We start from the raw sequence: 19,443 nt of genomic DNA, 5'->3' as shown, positions 1-19,443 counted from the left end.
TTCCGTAGTCACTGACCATCATGCTCTTTGCTGGCTCTCATCGCTAAAAGATCCTACAGGCCGGCTTGGTCGATGGGCTTTGAGGCTACAGGAATTTTCATATTCCGTGGTGTACAAGTCTGGCCGCTTGCACCAAGACGCTGACAGTTTGTCGCGTTACCCTGTTGACGACTCTGACTCCTCCAATATTGCCAGCGCTTCTTGCGTATTCTCGGTATCCCAGCTGCTTCATTTCGCCGACGAGCAACGCCGTGACGCCTACATCAGAGCACTCATCGATCGTTTTGAACACTCTCCGGCCGATGCTACTCTACGCCTCTTCGTCCTCCACGACGGTACTCTGTACCGTCGCAACCTTCATCCGGACGGCTCTGAGTTCCTGCTTGTAGTACCTAAACACCTCCGCTCCACCGTTCTAGAAGAGCTTCACGACGCACCAACGGCAGGACACCTCGGCGTATCTCGAACCTATGACCGTGTGCGTCGCCGTTTTTTCTGGCCGGGCCTTGCCCGTTCCGTAGGACGTTACGTCGCCGCTTGTGAACTTTGCCAACGACGCAAGAAGCCTTCCCAGCTCCCCGCTGGTTACCTGCAGCCGCTCGACATCCCTGCCGAGCCCTTCCATCGTGTCGGCTTGGACCTTCTAGGCCCATTTCCGGAATCTACATCAGGAAACAAGTGGGTTGCAGTCGCGGTGGACTACGCGACCCGCTACGCCGTAACCCGTGCTCTTCCGACCAGTTGTGCAACTGATGTTGCGGACTTCCTGCTACATGATATCATATTGATGCATGGTGCTCCGCGTCAATTGCTTACAGACCGCGGCCGCACCTTTTTGGCCAAAGTCATTGACGACATCATGCGTGCCTGCTCAATACAGCATAAATTTACCACCTCCTACCACCCCCAAACGAACGGCCTCACTGAGCGTTTGAACCGCACCCTTACAGACATGCTATCCAAATACGTTTCCGACGACCACCGTGACTGGGACCTGGCTCTACCTTACATTACCTTTGCATATAACTCTTCCCGTCTCGAAACTGCTGGCTTTTCCCCGTCTTACCTCTTGTATGGCCGCGAACCGACGCTACCACTGGACACTGTGCTTCCGTCCGCCACAGCTTCAACTAGCGATTATGCCCGTGATGCAATCGCCCATGCTGACCATGCTCGCCAACTTGCACGCGCTCGTCTACAAGTGTCTCAAGACAAGCAGAAACAACGCTACGACCTCCGTCACCGTGATGTCCATTTTGTGCCCGGAGCCCTCGTGTTGGTTTGGTCACCATCGCGTAAAGTCGGCCTTTGTGAAAAACTGCTTTTCTGTTACACAGGCCCATATCGCGTGATACGCAAAGTGACCGATGTCACCTATGAAATCGTGCTAGCCACGCCCACGACGTCCTCCGCTGTGACCACCAGTGACATTGTCCACGTTGCCCGACTCAAGCCCTACAACTCTCCATGCCCCTTGGATATCTAACAGCACCGTGACGGTGCTTTTGCCGCCGGGGGGTAATATTACGATATGATTCCGCGAGAGACGAGCCGCCGCGAGAACGACGAAGAAGTTGGTCGGTGCCCTCGGCACGAGCGAGTGTCAGCCTGGCTGCCTGGCTCCAGTGTAAATAGCCTGTAAATAGCATCTCTCGTCTGTGTCTTTCCACACGTAACAATATGTTCAGGGAATACAAAAATATGTGTGCCATCCCTCTTCTGGCATGAAAGTATGCTCTTGCCGCATTGTTCATTATGGAAGCATTTCTTTCTTTTATTGCAGAGAAAAACCAGGGTATCTTAAATAAGGCGTGTACGAAAATTCTCATATAGAAAATTTGAAATAGCATACAAAGCGTATTTGCTATATTTGATTTGTATTCGGTGCGAAAATTTGGTATTCTAGATACAGAGAGAAAGAGAGAGAGAGAGATAGAGAGGGCGTATATAAAGGCAGGGAGGTCAGCAAGATCAGGTTCTGGATTATAAGGGTTGGGAACATAGAAAGACAAAGAGCACGTGCGCCGGAAAGCGTGCCCTCCGTCATGTGGTAAGAAGGGCAGCAGGCAGCCTTTTTAATGACCTCTATGTAGATTCATAGTTTTCTTGCTCTGTGTGTTTGACAAGTAGTATTATTTAATCACTTGCACCCAAGGAACTGTATGAAAATGGCGAACGGGACGAGTGGGAACGTCATTCCTGCGGGAAATTATTGAATCGCACTGGCTCCTTAAACTGCTAAGAATATCTGGTAGCCAGCCTTCTATCGCTCTGGCCAGGGCAGACATATATTTCCTTGACAGCTCATACTTTGTTTTTAATCTTCTCTTTAGCTGACCAACGACGGTTTGGCACTGTGTTTTTGTTCTATTTCTTGTGTGTAAAGCGCCCTTCATTTCGGTCAGCATAGGGGGCCGCCTTCTAAAGCAGCGTGTAATGTAAACATAAAATATTATGCGTTGCATATTGCAATCACTCAGTTCAGCCCTTGGGCGCGGCCGGGCAGCCACCATTGGGGGTATGAGCCATCATAGTGGCTCATACCCCTACACTAGAGTTTTATGCGTTGCGTATTGCAATCACTCAGTTCAGCCCTTGGGCGCGGCCGGGCAGCCACCATTGGGGGTATGAGCCATCATAGTGGCTCATACCCCTACACTAGAGTTTTATGCGTTGCGTATTGCAATCACTCAGTTCAGCCCTTGGGCGCGGCCGGGCAGCCACCATTGACCTTTAGCGCAACCACGTGACGTGACGTCACGACAGCCGGAGGAAAACCTGGGCCCCAACTCGCGCGCAATATGCAACACATTCTTGGCTTAACCAAGCTAAGCCTGGCCATTTTTTATTTATTCATTTACTCAGTTTACCCTACACGCTCAGAGGAGCATCGGTTAGGGGGGGGGGGGTCACAGAAAAATAGTAAATATTTAAGGCAGAAAAGTGACCTTCATAGTAGCAGAATCAAATAAGTTGGTACATTATAAAAAATAACGCTCATAAACACTGCAGAAAATGCACTCAAAGTTAAAGAAGTGCAATGCAAAACAAAGTCGAAAAACTATACAAAGGCGAATACAGTGCATCTCTGCAACCGTACTGCTCACGGCGCCTGACTTTGGCATCACTGCCTAAAGGCTAGAAACCCTTGCTCGATTACGAATAGGTTTTGGCATGCGTGATGCGCTCGGAGGTAAATTTGGCCTAGCTCGGCAGTACGTTGGTTGATCCCTGCTGGAGGGTTTGTGGCTGACAGAGCTATTTCATGGTAGTTGCAACCCATCGAACTCAAGCCGGCGATCATCACGAGTTACCAGGCCTAAATCTCAACTCTTTGGTGCAGACATTTCACGCCTGCTTCGCTATGGTGCCCTTGCACTCGACATGCATACGGTCCAGAAATGGCGTGTAGGAAACCGGGTAGCAAGACAGTGGGGTACGCAGCCCCTTCGATCACGGCGGAACGCGCCCGTCTCTGCAGTGAGCGCAAGCGCAGGAGATTGATGCATGCGCCCGAGCCCCGACCATCTGCGAGTGCAGCGGGTTCACGCGGTGCAGGTCAGTTCCCAGCGCCACAAGTACGGGGGTCTGCGGCTACACTGGACGTAGAGGACAAACAGGGGGAGCGATCAGAATCGCAATATTGCCAACCCGATTGCATACCCATACTTTTACATACCCACGTGTAAATATATCTTTTAAGCTTAGCGGTGTAAATGTACCTTGTATATTTGGTTGCCTTATTTGTTTACCATAGTGTTCATACACCGGCTGCGAATCAGACAAGATGTTTCAAGTACCCCTCTGTCGCTGGACCCTAGCCTACCTGGTCTCTATCTTGTAATTTTTTTCTTAATTACGCTGTTGTTCTTAATTACGCTGTTGTTCTTATCACATATGTATGTCTCGTTTATATCCCAATCAAACTTCATTTCTAAGACAGCGTTCTGGATCTCTTTATCTTTTTCCGTCACCGTTTACCACTGGCTGCCCATCATGGGTCTCAGGAACTTCAGCAACTGAGGTGTAGCATTCCACGGCTAGTTCATCTGAAATCATTGGCAGAGCACTCTTTGTTCTGCTAATGTGAGAGTGTCCAGTCCCTCAAGGGGCTCCGCACATCACTTGCTTCTCGACAATATGGCGCAGGCAGATGCGCAGATTGTGTGCGAATGTCTCATCTCCTTATTCGAAACGGCCGAATACTCCTTTCTGTTGGAGTGGAAGTTATAGCAAGCTGTATTGCAGCGTCGAAGGAAAGGGAGAGGGCAGTGCAAATGAGATTTTTTCCAACTAATTCTGCCGAAGGTGAACTGCTATTGTTGCGCGTACACACCAGTTGGTGAGCGAAAGCACGCGGCAGGTAACTTCAGCTCAGTAATTTCTAATCATGTAGTAAGAGTGTCTCACTTACAGGCAGCCTTCGTACTAATGTGTTGCCTCATATAGGCAGAGCAGTGTATGATTGGCCACTGACATACCTTTTTTATCTGTTTAAATAACTGTGCGGCGCTGTAGAATGAGACTTCTCTCCTTGAACACAACGCTCCGCCTGCATCTGAGTCGCTCGGTTCTCTTGTTTTATTAATGTTATTGTTATGTGTCATATTTAAAGGAATTCAGTTGCTCCTCTTCTTGAATGTGCTGAAATGACCGGGCGTCCACTTTCGAACGGCACTACATGGATGTGTATCAAAACTTGTAAACAAGGTTTTGTGTATTTTTGTTTTGTTTTTGTTTTTTACAAGGCGTTTTTCTGGCACAGGTGTATTTTTTTTTAGGTAATGAAAAATATTGCTTGATATTGAATTCGACATTCGGAGGTCGTATTGGTGAAGTACTTGTATTGGAATCGATTGGAAATTTCCATATTCGAACACTTATAAAAGGCTGATAGTCCAAGTAGACACGCGGCTAATTCTCAGGCAGACATGCTGGGGCTTACTCGTTCGCATAAACAGCCTAAAGCCGGAGAAAAGCAATGGTACCTGCTCTCAAGTGTGTCTCAAGTACCTCCTGTCAATTCCAGAGAAGCGTGAGAGTGCTGCCTCCTATGTAATGATCAATCTCCTGCAGAAAAGCGGGAGGTAGTGCCAATAACGCTCCCACCCTATTATTAGAAGACACGCTATCACGTCAGCTGCCACTCGGAAATTGCTGGTGTCTTTTCTGCATCCCTTTCAGAGGCCAAAGCAGGCGCCAGTGTCATGAAAGAGGATGACTAGGCGTTAATCGTACGAAGACGTTTTGAGCCAGCAACAGCAAGAAAAACGAATAATCTATCGCCCCGGAGTGGACTTCTGATGGTCCTTTACATTGGCGCTACCGAACCATGTTTTAGTGAAACGAACGTTTGTGATGCTCCCTGCAATTTCTCCTCTAAAATAAGAACAATTACATGTTAAAGTTTCCGTGTTGTCTTTCTTTCGTAATTGACATTTTTATTTTCGGTAATGTGCAGATAGTCTATAGACTATATACCTATATAAGATAACGCTTAATTTCGCATGTTCAAGTTGCCAGTACTCATTAGATTTATATTTCTCAAAATGTGTAATATTTTATGAACCGTTGCGCAAAACAATTCGTGGCTGGTCCTTGCAAGTGGACTGCGCCATTTCAGTGAGGAATAGACAACCGGCCAACTTCATCATTTACTTATGTCCTGCTCATAAATGTTTACGTTTAGCGTTATAGACTAACTATCTCTTGACTTTTAGTGAATTTTGCATTAGATGTCAGTCGCGATAACATTCAATCAGCTCTGCATAATCTCCTCCATGCGTCAGAAAAATCTCGCTGCGTGGGATGCCGTCCATGCTGCAGTCGTCTGTACTATAATATCGCGCACTACGGTTATTGTACACGAAAACCTTTAATTCCATTGTTCTTTCTCGCTAAGTGACGGTCTTAGCTGCTTCTTACAGGGCTACTTTCTTCGAATTTACTAATCTTATTTTCAGGGAACAGCAGCAACGATGATGGCGCTCGCTATGAGAGCCCCCCCTGCTACATGAGTGTGTTTGAGTATCTTATCGGCCAAGTAATCGCGAGGCAAGTTATGACAACGAACCGGAACAAAAGAGCCTGTCACACTATCGCCCTCAAGAGCACACTCTGAACGCCCGACGCAGTGATAATCACATTGCTCGTGACTTTGGCACTTGGAGGAAGAACGTCATGAGCTATGGAGCCGGCCACTATAAGCCTCCCAATCAGCCGCTGGCAGGACACTCGCTCGAATCATTTCCTTGAACTGAAGTATCAGAAGCTAGGCCATTTATAGCAAAAAGGTGACGACTATTGCTTGAAGTACCGAAGAAAAGGCCACATTACATCACATCCCTAGGAGTTTCAGGCGCATTGCAAACGAGGAACCGGGCAGACTTTCCACTTGAATACTCCTGCAAACGGAGAAAAAGAAGGTGAGCAGTAATTCTTGTTTTTTTTTTTTTTTGCTGAATCGCTGCTTTCAAAATATTGGTTCTATTATCGCATTAGAGTAGCTGCATGTTCTGAATGTTCTCTCATAAAGAACATGTCTAGAAATATGTATTCCTTTCTATTTCTCGTTTGAAGTCACTTTTATTCGCCGCTCCACTAAGGGGTAGACCTGACATCTGCGGCATTTGTTTGAATTGGTTACTTTGGTGGCGCTGCTTAATGAGGTGGCGCTGCTATTACTGTAGCCAAAAGACAGATGCGGTATTCTGATAAAGGATCCTATTTTACACTATTAGGACTCACCGACTGCGAAGACAAACACCAATATACAAACACAAAAATTACGTCAAGAGCCTGCAATTTTGGTAAATAGATCTTACCTTATCGCTATAGCATTTGGAGGCATAGAGAAGTAATCATGAAAAAGATAGACATGTGTAGCTAAAGCAATACGCATGTCTTCGTCACTCATTTCTCTGTTGTTTTGTAGCGGTCCCTAACGGCGGATTGGTGGTGCCTGTCATCAAGCACTCTGCACTACACATACTTGCCTAAAGGTAGTTTTCTTTCTGAATGCTTTTCGTACCGTCACTGTTGCTTGACTTGGGGGGTAAAGTTATCCTTTTTGTACGACATTTGTGTACAGCATCGCAGGTTCTAACTCACATATGCTGGCCACCGCGATCTCCTCTATATTGACAATACCCAAGCAGTTGCTCGCAAGTGGATGGAGGTTGTTAAGGACTGCGGCGTTGCGCTAGTGGCAACTGTTCAGGAATGACAAAGATGCAGTTATTAGCGAACGGTAAACACTTTTCCGAGGTGATCCCACCACTTCCTTGCTTTCCTATACTGCATTCACTCGTGTAAAGGCGGCAATTTCTTTTCGCGATATTGGTAAAGTGCGGCACTTACACTATTCGTGTAACAACTGCTGGAAACTAGCGCTCTTTCCCATGGAATGCTTTTTCTATTTGCTTGTTGCGGCAAGCTCCCCTTCCTGCATCAGGCGCCGACGTATGCACATTTTGTCGACGCCGTAGTTATGGCCGGTTGCTTACTTGCTGTGTTTCATGTCATCCGCGATAATCTTGAGTATAAATGCAGCGCCGGACAGGCCGCCATTGGAATATGAACCTGGCAACGTTTAACGCTAGAACGTTATCTAGTGAGGCGAGTCTAGCAGTGCTATTGGAGGAATTAGAGGGCTGTAAATGGGATATAATAGGGCTTAGTGAAGTTAGGAGGCCAAAAGAAGCATATACAGTACTAAAAAGCGGGCACGTCCTGTGTTACTGGGGCTTAGCAGAGAAACTACAACTAGGAGTCGGATTCCTGATTAATAAGAACATAGCTGGTAACATACAGGAATTCCATAGCATTAACGAGAGGTTGGCATGTCTTGTTGTGAAACTTAATAAGAGGTATAAAATGAAGGTTGTACAGGTCTACGCCCCTACATCTAGTCATGATGACCACGAAGTCGAAAGCTTCTATCAAGACGTGGAATCGGCGATGGGTAAAGACAAAACAAAATACAGTATACTGATGGGCGATTTCAATGCCAGGGTAGGCAAGAAGCAGGCCGGAGACAAGTCAGTGGGGGAATATGGCATATTCACTAGGAATAGCAGGGGAGAGTTATTAGTAGAGTTTGCAGAACAGAATAATATGCGGATAATGAATACCTTTTTCCGCAAGCGCGTTAGCCGAAAGTGGACGTGGAGGAGCCCGAATGGTGAGACTAGAAGTGAAATCGACTTCATATTCTGCGCGAACCCTGGCTTCATACAAAATGTAGACGTGCTCGGCAAGGTGCGCTGCAGTGACCATAGGATGGTAAGAACTCGAATTAGCCTTGACTTGAGGAGGCAACGGAAGAAACTGGTACATAAGAAGCCAATCAATGAGTTAGCGGTAAGAGGGACACTAGAGGAATTCCGGATCAAGCTACAGAACAGGTATTAGGCTTTAACCCAGGAAGAGGACCATAGTGTTGAAGCAATGAACGACAATCTTATGGGCATCATTAAGGAGTGCGCAATAGAAGTCGGTGGTAACGCCGTTAAACAGGAAACCAGTAAGCTATCGCAGGAGACGAAAGATCTGATCAAGAAACGTTAATGTATGAATGCCTCTAACCCTACAGTTAGAATAGAACTGGCAGAACTTTCTAATTTAATCAGCAAGCGTAAGACCGCGGACGTAAGGAACTATAATATGGATAGAATTGAACAGGCTCTCAGGAACGGAGGAAGCCTAAAAGCAGTGAAGAAGAAACTAGGAATAGGCAAGAATCAGATGTGTGCGTTAAGAGACAAAGCCGGCAATATCGTTACTAATATGGATGAGATAGTTCAAGTGGCTGAAGAGTTTTATAGAGATTTTTACAGTACCAGTAACACCCACGACGATAAGGTGAGAGACAATAGGCTAGAGCAACTTCAAATCCCACAAGTAACACCGGAAGAGGAAAAGAACGCCTTGGGAGCTATGCAAACGGGGAAGGCAGCTGGGGAGGATCAGGTAACAGCAGATTTGTTGAAGGATGGTGGGAACACTGTCCTAGAAAGGTTGGCCGCCCTATATACACAATGCCTCATGACCTCGAACGTACCGGAATCTTGGAAGACCGCTAACATAATCCTAATACATAAGAAAGGGGACGCCAAAGACTTGAAAAATTATAGACCGATCAGCTTACTGTCAGTTGCCTACAAAGTACTTACTAAGGTAATCGCAAATATAATCAGGAATACCTTAGACTTCTGTCAACCAACGGACCAGGCAGGATTCCGTAAAGGCTACTCAACAATAGACCATATTGACACTATCAATCAGGTGATGGAGAATTGTGCGGAATATAACCAACCCTTATATATAGCCTTCATTCATTACGAAAAAGCATTTGATTCAGTCGAAACCTCAGCAGTCATGAAGGCACTACGAAATCAGGGTGTAGATGAGCCATATGTAAAGATACTGGAAGATATATATAGCGGTTCCACAGCCACCGTAATCCTCCACAAAGAAAGCAACAAAATTCCAATAAAGAATGCCGTCAGACAGCGAAATACGATATCTCCAATGCTATTCACAGCATGTTTACAGGAGGTATTCAGAGACCTGGAGTGCGAAGAATTGGGGATAAAAATTGATGGAAAATACCGTAGCAACTAGCGATTCGCTGATGATATTGCCTTGCTTAGTAAATCAGGAGACCAATTGCAATGCATGCTAACTGACCTGGAGGGGCAAAGCAGAAGGGTGGGTCTGAAAATTAATCTACAGAAAACTAAAGTAATGTTTAACAGTATCGGAAGAGAACAGCAGTTTACGATAGGTAGCGAGGCACTGGAAGGGGTAAGGGAGTACATCTACTTAGGGCAGGTAGTGACCACGGATCCGGATCATGAGACTCAAATAACCAGAAGAATAAGAATGGGCTGGGGTGCATTTGGCAGGCATTCTCAAATCACGAACAGCAGGTTGCCACTATCCCTCAAAAGGAAAGTGTATAACAGCTGTGTCTTACCAGTACTCACCTACGGGGCAGAAACCTGGAGGCTTAGGAAAAGGGTTCTGCTTGAAATTGAGGACGACGCAACGAGCTATGGAAAGAAGAATGATAGGTGTAACGTTAAGGGATAAGAAAAGAGCAGATTGGGTGAGGGAACAAACGCGGGTAAATGACATCTTAGCTGAAATCAAGAAAAAGAAATGGGCATGGGCAGGACATGTAATCAGGAGGGAAGATAACCAATGGTCATTAAGGGTTACGGACTGGATTCCAAGGGAAGGGAAGCGTAGTAGGGGGCGGCAGAAGTTAGGTGGGCGGATGACATTAAGACGTTTGCAGGGACATCATGGCCACAATTAGTACATGACCGCGGTAGTTGGAGAAGTATGGGAGAGGCCTTTGCCCTGCAGTGGGCGTAACTAGGCTGATGACGATGATGATGTACGCCACCAAGCACATACTCAAAATTATCGACTCCCGGAAGTTCATAGATGAGCAGAATGGCCTGGCTGAACTGGCCGCGAAAACTGAAAAAAAAATTGCCACCGACGAATACGATACTCGCTAAGGCATAATTTGAGGGCAGTTCTATACGCGTTTTAATGTCGCGATATATTGGCTGGCGCCGACAATTTCTGTCATGTGGCACGTTGCAGGCGGAGCGAAGCGTGGCTGGAATGCTTCAATAATCGGCAGGTCAGGAGAGACAGCCCGTGGGCGACGAGTGGGCGCGATTCACAGCAGCCGACCCTTGAAGCGGCTTCATCTCCATCTGCTGCCTACGATTACAGAGAGCTAAGCCGATGCTAACGTCTTGGAGAGGTTGCGAGCCAAAAAGTCCGTTCATGCGGGGGCAGACATCTCGACACCAGGCACCTTTTACACTAGTTCGCGCTGGTCCGCCTTTCTTAACCGACGCCACGCTTCATTTTATTGTGTCCGCTACTGCAGATCGCCGACAAAAAAAGAGTAAACATCGTGTTCTGGTTCCTCCACAATGCCGCGGTTTGATGGCCTGCGGCCGTGCGCTGCTGGGCGACAGCGCAATGTGCTGAACTACTGGCAATTCACGCGCCCTTTCGTCCCGACCGTCAGCAGCAGCAGAGCAGCCGAACGCTGCACTAGAAATTTATCAAGCGTGACAAGCACCAGCGCGAGAGGGAGGGTGCGGAGGAGAAAGTTTGACGTCATTCGGGGTACTCTCGTCGTGAGCGCGCGAAGCGCGATAGCAGCGCCGTGGTGCGGCTCCGCAGCAGCTCCGGCCGCCTGAGCCGTGGTCCATTTTAATCTGTCCACGACTGTACATCACGCACCTCATACTGAGCAAAGGACAACAAATAACCACACACGACGAGTTCAGTAAAGAATGGCCTTTTCTGGAGCACATGGACATCAAGAACTGGAACTCGTCACTGTCAATGAGAACATTTTCCACACACCTTGCCTTGGACAAAACCGCTATGACAGAAGAAGGAAAATACGTCTACATTATCCACAATCCGTGGGATGTATGAGTCTCTTTCTACCACATGGCGAGCAATTTGAGTATTTTTTATTTCCAGGATGGCACACTTGAAGAGGTTGTTGACAGTTTTCTGAATGGCAATTTCGATTTCGCGGACTATTTCGAGCACGTATTATCGGGTTAGGCTCTCAGGGAACAGCCGAATGTGTTCTTCGTAACCTACGAAGAGTTGAAGAACACGCAAAAGGTCGTATTGAGACTGTCATATTTTTTGGGAGAGGGGTATGGACGTGCTTTCGCAAATGACTAAATGCTGCTTCAAGGGCTCCTGCAGAGGTCACAACCAGAATACATGCGAAGCGTGATCGTGATTAATCTTAATGGCAGCCCGAACCCTCATTGGCACGAAGTGATCAGACAAACACCTGCTGCCTGTAAGGAATGGTGCGAAGGAGACGAGAATCGGTACGCATTAGTGAGAAAAGCCAAGATAATAGGTTCGAAGGTGTACTTTACACCTCACCTACTATGGCAAATTGAGAAGTAGATGCTTTAGGCAGAACAGAAATCTTCTTTTATGGACCTCTCGAAGGACATCCGAGCTGAAGCGAAAACTGCTTTTGAATGTTCAGAATAAAAAGCGTTGCAGCGAAACTTCCGCAGTAGGGTTGTCCTTCCGCAGATTTCCACAGCAGCAAATTTCCTTTAGCTAATGCAACCGTTTTACACGGTCCAAATGACTTTTCCTTATCTAAGAGTACTTGTAATATATTTACGCAAATCACTGAGGAAGGCTGCACTTTGTTGCTATTTGCCTAAAAAGCTACGAAGTTCAACCCTTGGCATGTAAGTTACCTATGATAGTAAAGGACTTGTAGTACCTTGTAATAAAGATCCGTGGTGTTCTGACAATTGCAGAGACATGCCAGAAAACACCAACTCTAGCCAGAGGCGTGGGCTCTGACGTGAAGGTGAGGGGAGTGCAAGGGAAGCGCGTATGTTTGGTCTGCTTGTCTGTGCACAATGTGGAGAGTGTTGTCTAGAGGGAAAATCTTTTGGCACTCGTTGGTGTTTGTTGATAGCAAGTTTACTGTAGCAGTAACGTTTTAGGTCACGAGTATCACAGGCTATACTCATTTATGCGTCATGACATTTAGTTACGTCATGCAGCCTTCTCTCTTTTGTATGTCCGCAAATGGTGGCACCACCATTGGTAGAATTGGTCCTTATATCGAATGCGTCCAACAACTTAAGATACCACAGGCCACAGTATTGCGAATACATGGTGACTTGGCATACAATACCCAGCATACATAGATCAAATTGCATAACTCTCTCTAAGCACTTACTGTATTTAAAATATCACAATACTCGATAAAGTACAGGAGTATTGCAGTATTTTATTGTAGTATTGGCAGTGCTTGCGTTCCATGCTGCAAACAGAAAAAGTACGCAGAAACTCTACTGAGTTGTCTAGGTATGTATGAGCATACTGAGCAACTATGAGCAACTCAAGTTGGTCCACCCCTATATTTAAATTTGGCCCACCAGTAAATTTATGTACGGCCACCCCCATATTTCAGGTGGATGTAACCCCAAATTTAGGTCCGCCTATTCCCAAATTTAGGTTACACCATACCAATATTTCAAGTTGGCCGATCCCGAAATTTAAGCTGGCCCACCCTTAAATTTGAATTTGGCATTCCTCTACATTTTATGTTGGCCCGACCGCAAATTTTAGTTGTGTCCTCCCCCCCCCCCTATTTAAATTTGGTCAACCCCAACATTAAAGTTCACCCACCCGCATACTTTACATTGGCCCATCCCTAAATTTAAGTTGGCCTGCTCCTAAATTTCAAGCTGGCCCCCACCTAAATTTAATGTTGGTCCGCCCCAAGTTAAGTTGGCCCATGGCCATATTTAAGTCCCACCCCCATATATCACGTTGGCGCATCCGTAAATGTCAGTTGGCCCACTCTCAAACTTCACGTGCACGTACCCCCAAATTTAAGCTGGCCAATTCACATATTTCAAGATCGACCACTTACAAACTTAGGTTCGGCCATGTCCAAATTTCAAGTTGGCGCACCCCAAAATTCCAGTTGGTCCACCCCTACTTTTCAACTTGGTGCATCCCCAAATTTCAGTTGCGCCACTTCTAAATTTCAAGCTGCTTGACCCCCAATTTTAAATTGGCACACTTCCGAACTTCAAGTTGGGCTACCCCTATATTTAAAGCTGGCCCATCCACAAACTTCAGTTAGCACCCCCAAATTTCAAGTTCTTACACCCCTAAACTTCAGTTGGCCCCCTTCCATTTGACCTGTCTTGACAGAGCAGCGAGCGACTCAGTGGGAAAAGCACGCACGGAACTGCACTGATAAATGCCTTTCCCCATCTTTCAGATCAACAGTGTCGTTACGTGGACAGCTTCGATGACGCCCCTTAACCCTTGCGCTGACTGAAGGACAACGTTGCGCTTGCGCACCGTCGGAGCTACAGCTATAAAAGCAAGACGACGGAACTACCTTGCCACATAGCAGCGGACGACTCAGTGGGAAAAGCACGCGTGGAACTGTGCTGTTAAAACGCCGTGCCCCCTCATTGAGATCAACGCCGTGATTACTTGAACAGCCTGGATGACGCCCCTTCAAGCCTGCTGACTAAAGGACAACGTTGCGCCTCACACCTTAGGAGCTACAGCAACAAAAACAAGGCGGTGCACTTACCTCGGCACTGAGCAGCTGGGACACAGGAGGAAAAGCACGCAACTGTGCAGCTAAAACGCCGTTCACCAGCTTTCAGGTGTGTAACTTTGGTGGATTCAGTGGCTTGCCTAATCTGAGACGTTCGCTGCTCTGGTTCTATAATCGGAGATGAGGCACCTAGCACCATCGAGGAATTTGCAAAGGTTCTTCAAGACGTGTAATCTAAGCTCGAACAAATTAAAATAATCACTAAATAAATGGATGACATCAAGGCGGCCACTGTGTATATTAGGAGCTCCTTTGACGATTTCACGTCCAAGCTTGAAAGTGCTTGCGCAGATCTCAAGGCTTTAAAAGACGACATTGATCAACTGAGAAAAGAAAGCTTACAACTAAAGCAAGGATTTGTCGCTACAAAGAAAAACGTTGTGGACGTGATGCAATACCATATAGCAATGAGCTTAAAAATTAAGGATCTTCGTGTCACTGTCGGTGAGAACTTTGAGAATACTTTACAAACACGCAGGACTAATCTTGGTGCAGAAATCTCTCAGGGACATTGCGTAATGAAAGAACACAGGAGGCTTATGTAAATATCTTGAATATATACTGTATGTATATGCCAATATTATACTACTCCTCAAGAAGGAAGAAGTTAAGGAGTTGAGCAATTCTATGACCATGAGGTTACTTCCAATATTGTATAAAATATTCACCAAGATAATTTGCAATAGAATAAGGGCAACACTGGAGTTTAGTCAACGAAAAGAACAGGTTGGCTTCAGGAAAGGATGCCTTACAATGGATCAAACCCATGTCACCAATGAGGTAAACGAGAAATCCGCGGAGTACAATCAGCTACTCTATGTAGCTTTCATGGATAATGTCAAATCATTTGATTCAGCAGAGATCCCAGCAGCGATAAAGGCATTACGTAATGCAGGAGTACGGGACGCTTAGGTAAATATCTTGGAGAATAACTGCAGAGATTCCCCAGCTACCTTAATTCTCCACAAGCGGGAAGATACCTATAAAGAAATGGATCAGACAAGGAGACACAATCTCTCTAATGCCATTCACTGCATGCTTGGAAGAAGTATTCAAGCTAATAAACCTAGAAGGCTTAGGCGTGAGGATCAAGGATGTTTATCTCAGCAACCGTCAGTTTGCAGATGACATTGTCCAGTTCAGCAACATTGGGGACGAGTTACAACGATTGAGGACCTTAACAGAGAGTGTAAAAGTGGGACTGAAGAATAATGTGCCGAAGACAAAGATAGTGATCAACAGCCGGGCAAGCGAACAAGAGATCAGTATCGCCAGTCAGCCTCTAGATTCTGTGACGGAGGACGTTTACCTAGGTCAATTACTCACACGGGATCCTGATCATGAGAGGGAAATTTACAGAAGAATAAAAATGGCTTGGAGCGCATACAGTAGTCATTGTCATGACCGGACTGGACGCTTTCTATTATCATTGAAAATAGAAGTGTAGAATCAGTCAAGGCTACCGATGTTAACATATGGGGCAGACACTTGGTGGCTGACAAAGAAGCTCGATACCAAGTTAAAGTGGACACAGAGAGCGATGAAAAGAAGATTGTGAGACGTAACTTTAAAGTACAGGAAGAACGCGGTGTGGACCAGAGAGCAAACGAGAATCGCCAATATTCAAATTGAAACTAGGAGACAAAAATGGAGCTGCGCAGGTCGTCTACTGCGTAGGTTAGATAACCGGCGCACGATTAAGGGTACTTAATGGGTGCCTAGAGAACGGAAGCGCAGTCGATTTGGGCAGAAGACTAGGTGGGGTGATGAAATTAAATTCGCAGGCGCTAGCTAGAATCGGCTGGCGCAGGAGATAATTGGAGATCACAGGGAGGGGCCTTTGTCCTGCACCTCCTATACGGTCTATCACCAGCGTACTCCTCCGCTCGAACCCACTGCGCCCTCCCGGTCGGGCTGTTCTGACGCTGCTAGGACGACCCTCTGCCTTTCTCCCTCCTATCCTCTCTCTCCTGCACTCCCAGCTCGTCCACCCTGCTGGCGCTGAGCCGTGCTCCCGCATAGGTTGCAGAAGATAGTGTCAGCCTTTCCCCATTTCCCCACAAGAACCACTTCTCTCTCTCTCTCTCTCTCCTGCAGTGGACAGAAATTAGGCTGATAATAATGGTGATGAAAGTTACCCTCACCTTTTGTTTACTGAAAATTGAAGATTCCGACACCATAAAGAAAGCGCTGAGGTAAAAGTCGCGATGATAGGCATATGAGGTGACTATAACATAGAGGTTCATATCCAGCCCCTGAGAGAAAGTTTATATCCTGCAATAAGTTTGCTAGATAGGTGATAAAGATATTGGTGTAGAAGCTTAGCGCCCAGAAAGACCCGTCCCATAGAATGGTGACTCTATAATTTTAATGCAATAGCGTTAAGGAGCCCGTGTCGTAGAAAATCCGGCACTCGCCAAAAAGATATTCAAATCACGTATACCCAGGCCTTCCATGGGACGCAAGGAAATAACTGAACTAATTGAATTCCTCTAGCTAAAATACGTGGAACAACCGTATATACGACTTGCGAACAACCCACACACATGACAGCTTTCGCATTGTAAATCGCATATACGAGGAAGCATGATTTTGTTGCGCGAAACCTCAAACAAACCCATTTTACAGCGTCTCTACAATGCATATACAGGAGACGGCGTCCACCATTCGCGCACGCCGACACGTAAACATCTCGGAGTCGACATAGCGGCGCGTCCTCTTCCTTGAAACACTTGAAGATGGCGCTCGCCTCCGCCACATCGCGGCCCAACAAGAGGCCGCTTTTCTACCTTCGCGCATAGCGCTCGCCACGAGCGTTTTCCGATAAGCATTACGGTTAAATACGCTGCAGTTGCCGGCAAGCGTGAGAAGCAGTCAGGGATCTGTGAATGCTATCGCGTTCCACTCTTAATTGGGAAGCTTAAGCGTCCTCCAAATTTTAGAGCGCAGCTCTTTGGCGTCCGTTCCTGGGTTTCGCGTCGTCGTCGGCGTTGTCGTCGGCCTCGTAACCAGCTCCGCCCCCCTTTCATCCCCCCAGCGCTAGCAGCGACCGACTGATACCGCTGGATGCCGCTGACGCCGCTAGAGAGTCAAGATAACGTGACTGCATAGAACACCGTCGCCGCCATGCAGAAAGAGGAGGAAAGGGTCCCCCCCTCCCCCCTGTTCTTGTGTGGCGGATAGGGTGCTCTTCAGTTGCCGACGCGCCGGTTATTTCACGTAGGCCCCGGCACGTCGACGAATACGTGACCACCTTCCCACGGCTAGACCTGGTTCTTAGCGCTGCGGAAGCGAGGGTATCATATTGCTTGTGTCGGCATCGGCGGCGTTGTCCCTGAAACCAACTCCGCAGCTGGGGTTGACTCACTATCGGCGTCAGCGGTATCAGTCAGTCGCTGCTATCTCTTCCCTCCTCCCTTTATCGTGTTGTCCGCTTGCTGCGCGCGCTTCTGCCCCCATCGTTTGCCGCTGGGTGTACACGCCGCCCCCCTCCCCCCTCTTCCTGCGAGTCTCCGGTTGTCAAAGCGCCGGCTCGAACTTAATTCCTTTCTTCGCTCCTCCTCCAATGCAACACCTGTGCGGTGGCAATCAGAGAGCCAGATCGGTGGGACGTCGTGCACTTCCTGCAACTCGCATTAACCGTCCATCGATCCACACCGATGTTAGTAGTGGGGGACTTTAATGTTGACATAAAGACAAACAGCAATTTCCTAACACTTATGCGGGAGAACATCCCGTTCCTCTCGCTGGTAACGCGTCCCACGGCTGTGACAACCTCGCGAGGCACTTGTATAGATCTCGTCTTTGAGAATCAAGCATTGGTGTACTAAGTCGAACATATATCAGTCTATTTCTCCGACCACAAAGCTTCCTTCATGACTGTCAAGAACTGTTAGTGGAGTCTTTGTTAAAGGAATACGTGTGAAAAATAAACAAAAAAATTCTGTGATAGCGCATACATGTGTTGCTCGATTTCTTTGCCTCAATCTATCGAAAAGGTGAAACAGGTTATTTGCTGCGCTCAAATTTCGCATTAGGAAGTAACGTAATCGTCGGTAATTTTTTGTTCAAGCAGTGCAGTTAAAAAAGAACTAAACTATTGAAGCTTAGAACAGACGTATCGCGGCCTTTATAAATTAAAACGCATTCTGGCATACGAGTGCATAGCTGTGTTAGAGCATGCTAGAACCTTCAGAGCTGAAAGTGCTTTGTATGTTGCCTTTTTTGTGCGTATAGGTGACAAGCATACAGCACCAGAATCTCGCTCATCGTGAAGTGCTGATGCTACACGGCACAAAACGAAAAGAATTAGGATGTTTCGAGAGTGAAGTTGTCTAGTAGTTCAAAGATGATGATTCATTTTATTTTAACCGGCACGCCTCCCATTTCAAGAAGCGTCTTTGTGTCCCTCATGTATAACACGTTAGAACGAATCTTAATTGAGCAACAACAGTGCATGTAAAGTAGTGTAGGTTGCCTCGCGAAAAACGCATGCGCAGATAATTTTGAGCCCTGCAGGCCTGACATTGCGGCAAATATATGTTTCAACACATAGGGGAAGATTTGGCGTTCAGAGTGCTGATCTGCCGCATCCCGCACCGAGTATCTGCAATAATTGCAATAGATTAGAAGCGTTTTTAAGGTGACAATGATGGCGATAATGTACAAAGTGAATCCTTTATAACTGCTCCTAACATGAAAACGTTTTAGCCTTTACGCGCATTGCGGTCAGTGGAAATGTTGGAAAACTTTAAATGTTTGGTTAACATGTTATTCCTGTCTGACTTCCTACGAATAGACATCCCAACCAAAACTAAAAGTTTCGTAAAATATACCCACTGCATTGTTTCTAATTATACATTTCCCTTTTTCAGGGAGCTACAAAGAATGGAGCTTCGAAAGCCATTGCACCAAGTTATAGATGGAGTACCTAGGTGTGCAGGCATAGTTCCAGAGACGCTTCGAGAAAACCTTAAGTTTCGAGCGCAAAAGGGAGATGTGGTGCAGTCAACGTTTCCGAAGAGCGGTACACATTGGATGATGTACATTGTGCAGCTTATTCTGAGAGAGGGTGAGCCAATGACTACGCACGAAGACTTTGCTAAGGACTACCGTTTCATTGAGTATATGGATATAAAGGGCTGGAAGTCATCCCTGTCCTTGAGAACCTTTGCCACGCACTTGCCCTTGAGTGAGGATACCCTCAGCGAAGAAGGAAAGTACATTTACGTTGCCCGCAATCCGTGGGATGTGTGCGT

At 46.7% G+C, this 19,443-nt stretch overlaps 1 long non-coding RNA gene across 2 annotated transcripts; it reads left to right on the top strand.

Annotated features, from left to right (window-relative positions):
- The first annotated feature begins 5,817 nt into the window (after window positions 1–5,817).
- Window positions 5,818–19,350, top strand: LOC126524608 (uncharacterized). 2 transcript variants are annotated; one of them, XR_011893478.1, is made up of 5 exons: window positions 5,818–6,425; window positions 6,741–6,809; window positions 6,935–7,001; window positions 13,835–14,234; window positions 19,060–19,350. It is a non-coding gene; the product is annotated as an uncharacterized lncRNA (long non-coding RNA). The 2 variants fall into 2 exon arrangements; XR_011893477.1 differs by lacking the exon at window positions 6,741–6,809 and having other exon boundaries at window positions 5,822–6,425.
- Window positions 19,351–19,443: the final 93 nt, after the last annotated feature.

This window comes from Dermacentor andersoni, chromosome 3, assembly GCF_023375885.2.
Source record: "Dermacentor andersoni chromosome 3, qqDerAnde1_hic_scaffold, whole genome shotgun sequence".
Taxonomy (NCBI): domain Eukaryota; kingdom Metazoa; phylum Arthropoda; class Arachnida; order Ixodida; family Ixodidae; genus Dermacentor; species Dermacentor andersoni.
This window is presented reverse-complemented; position numbering and strand designations above follow the sequence as displayed.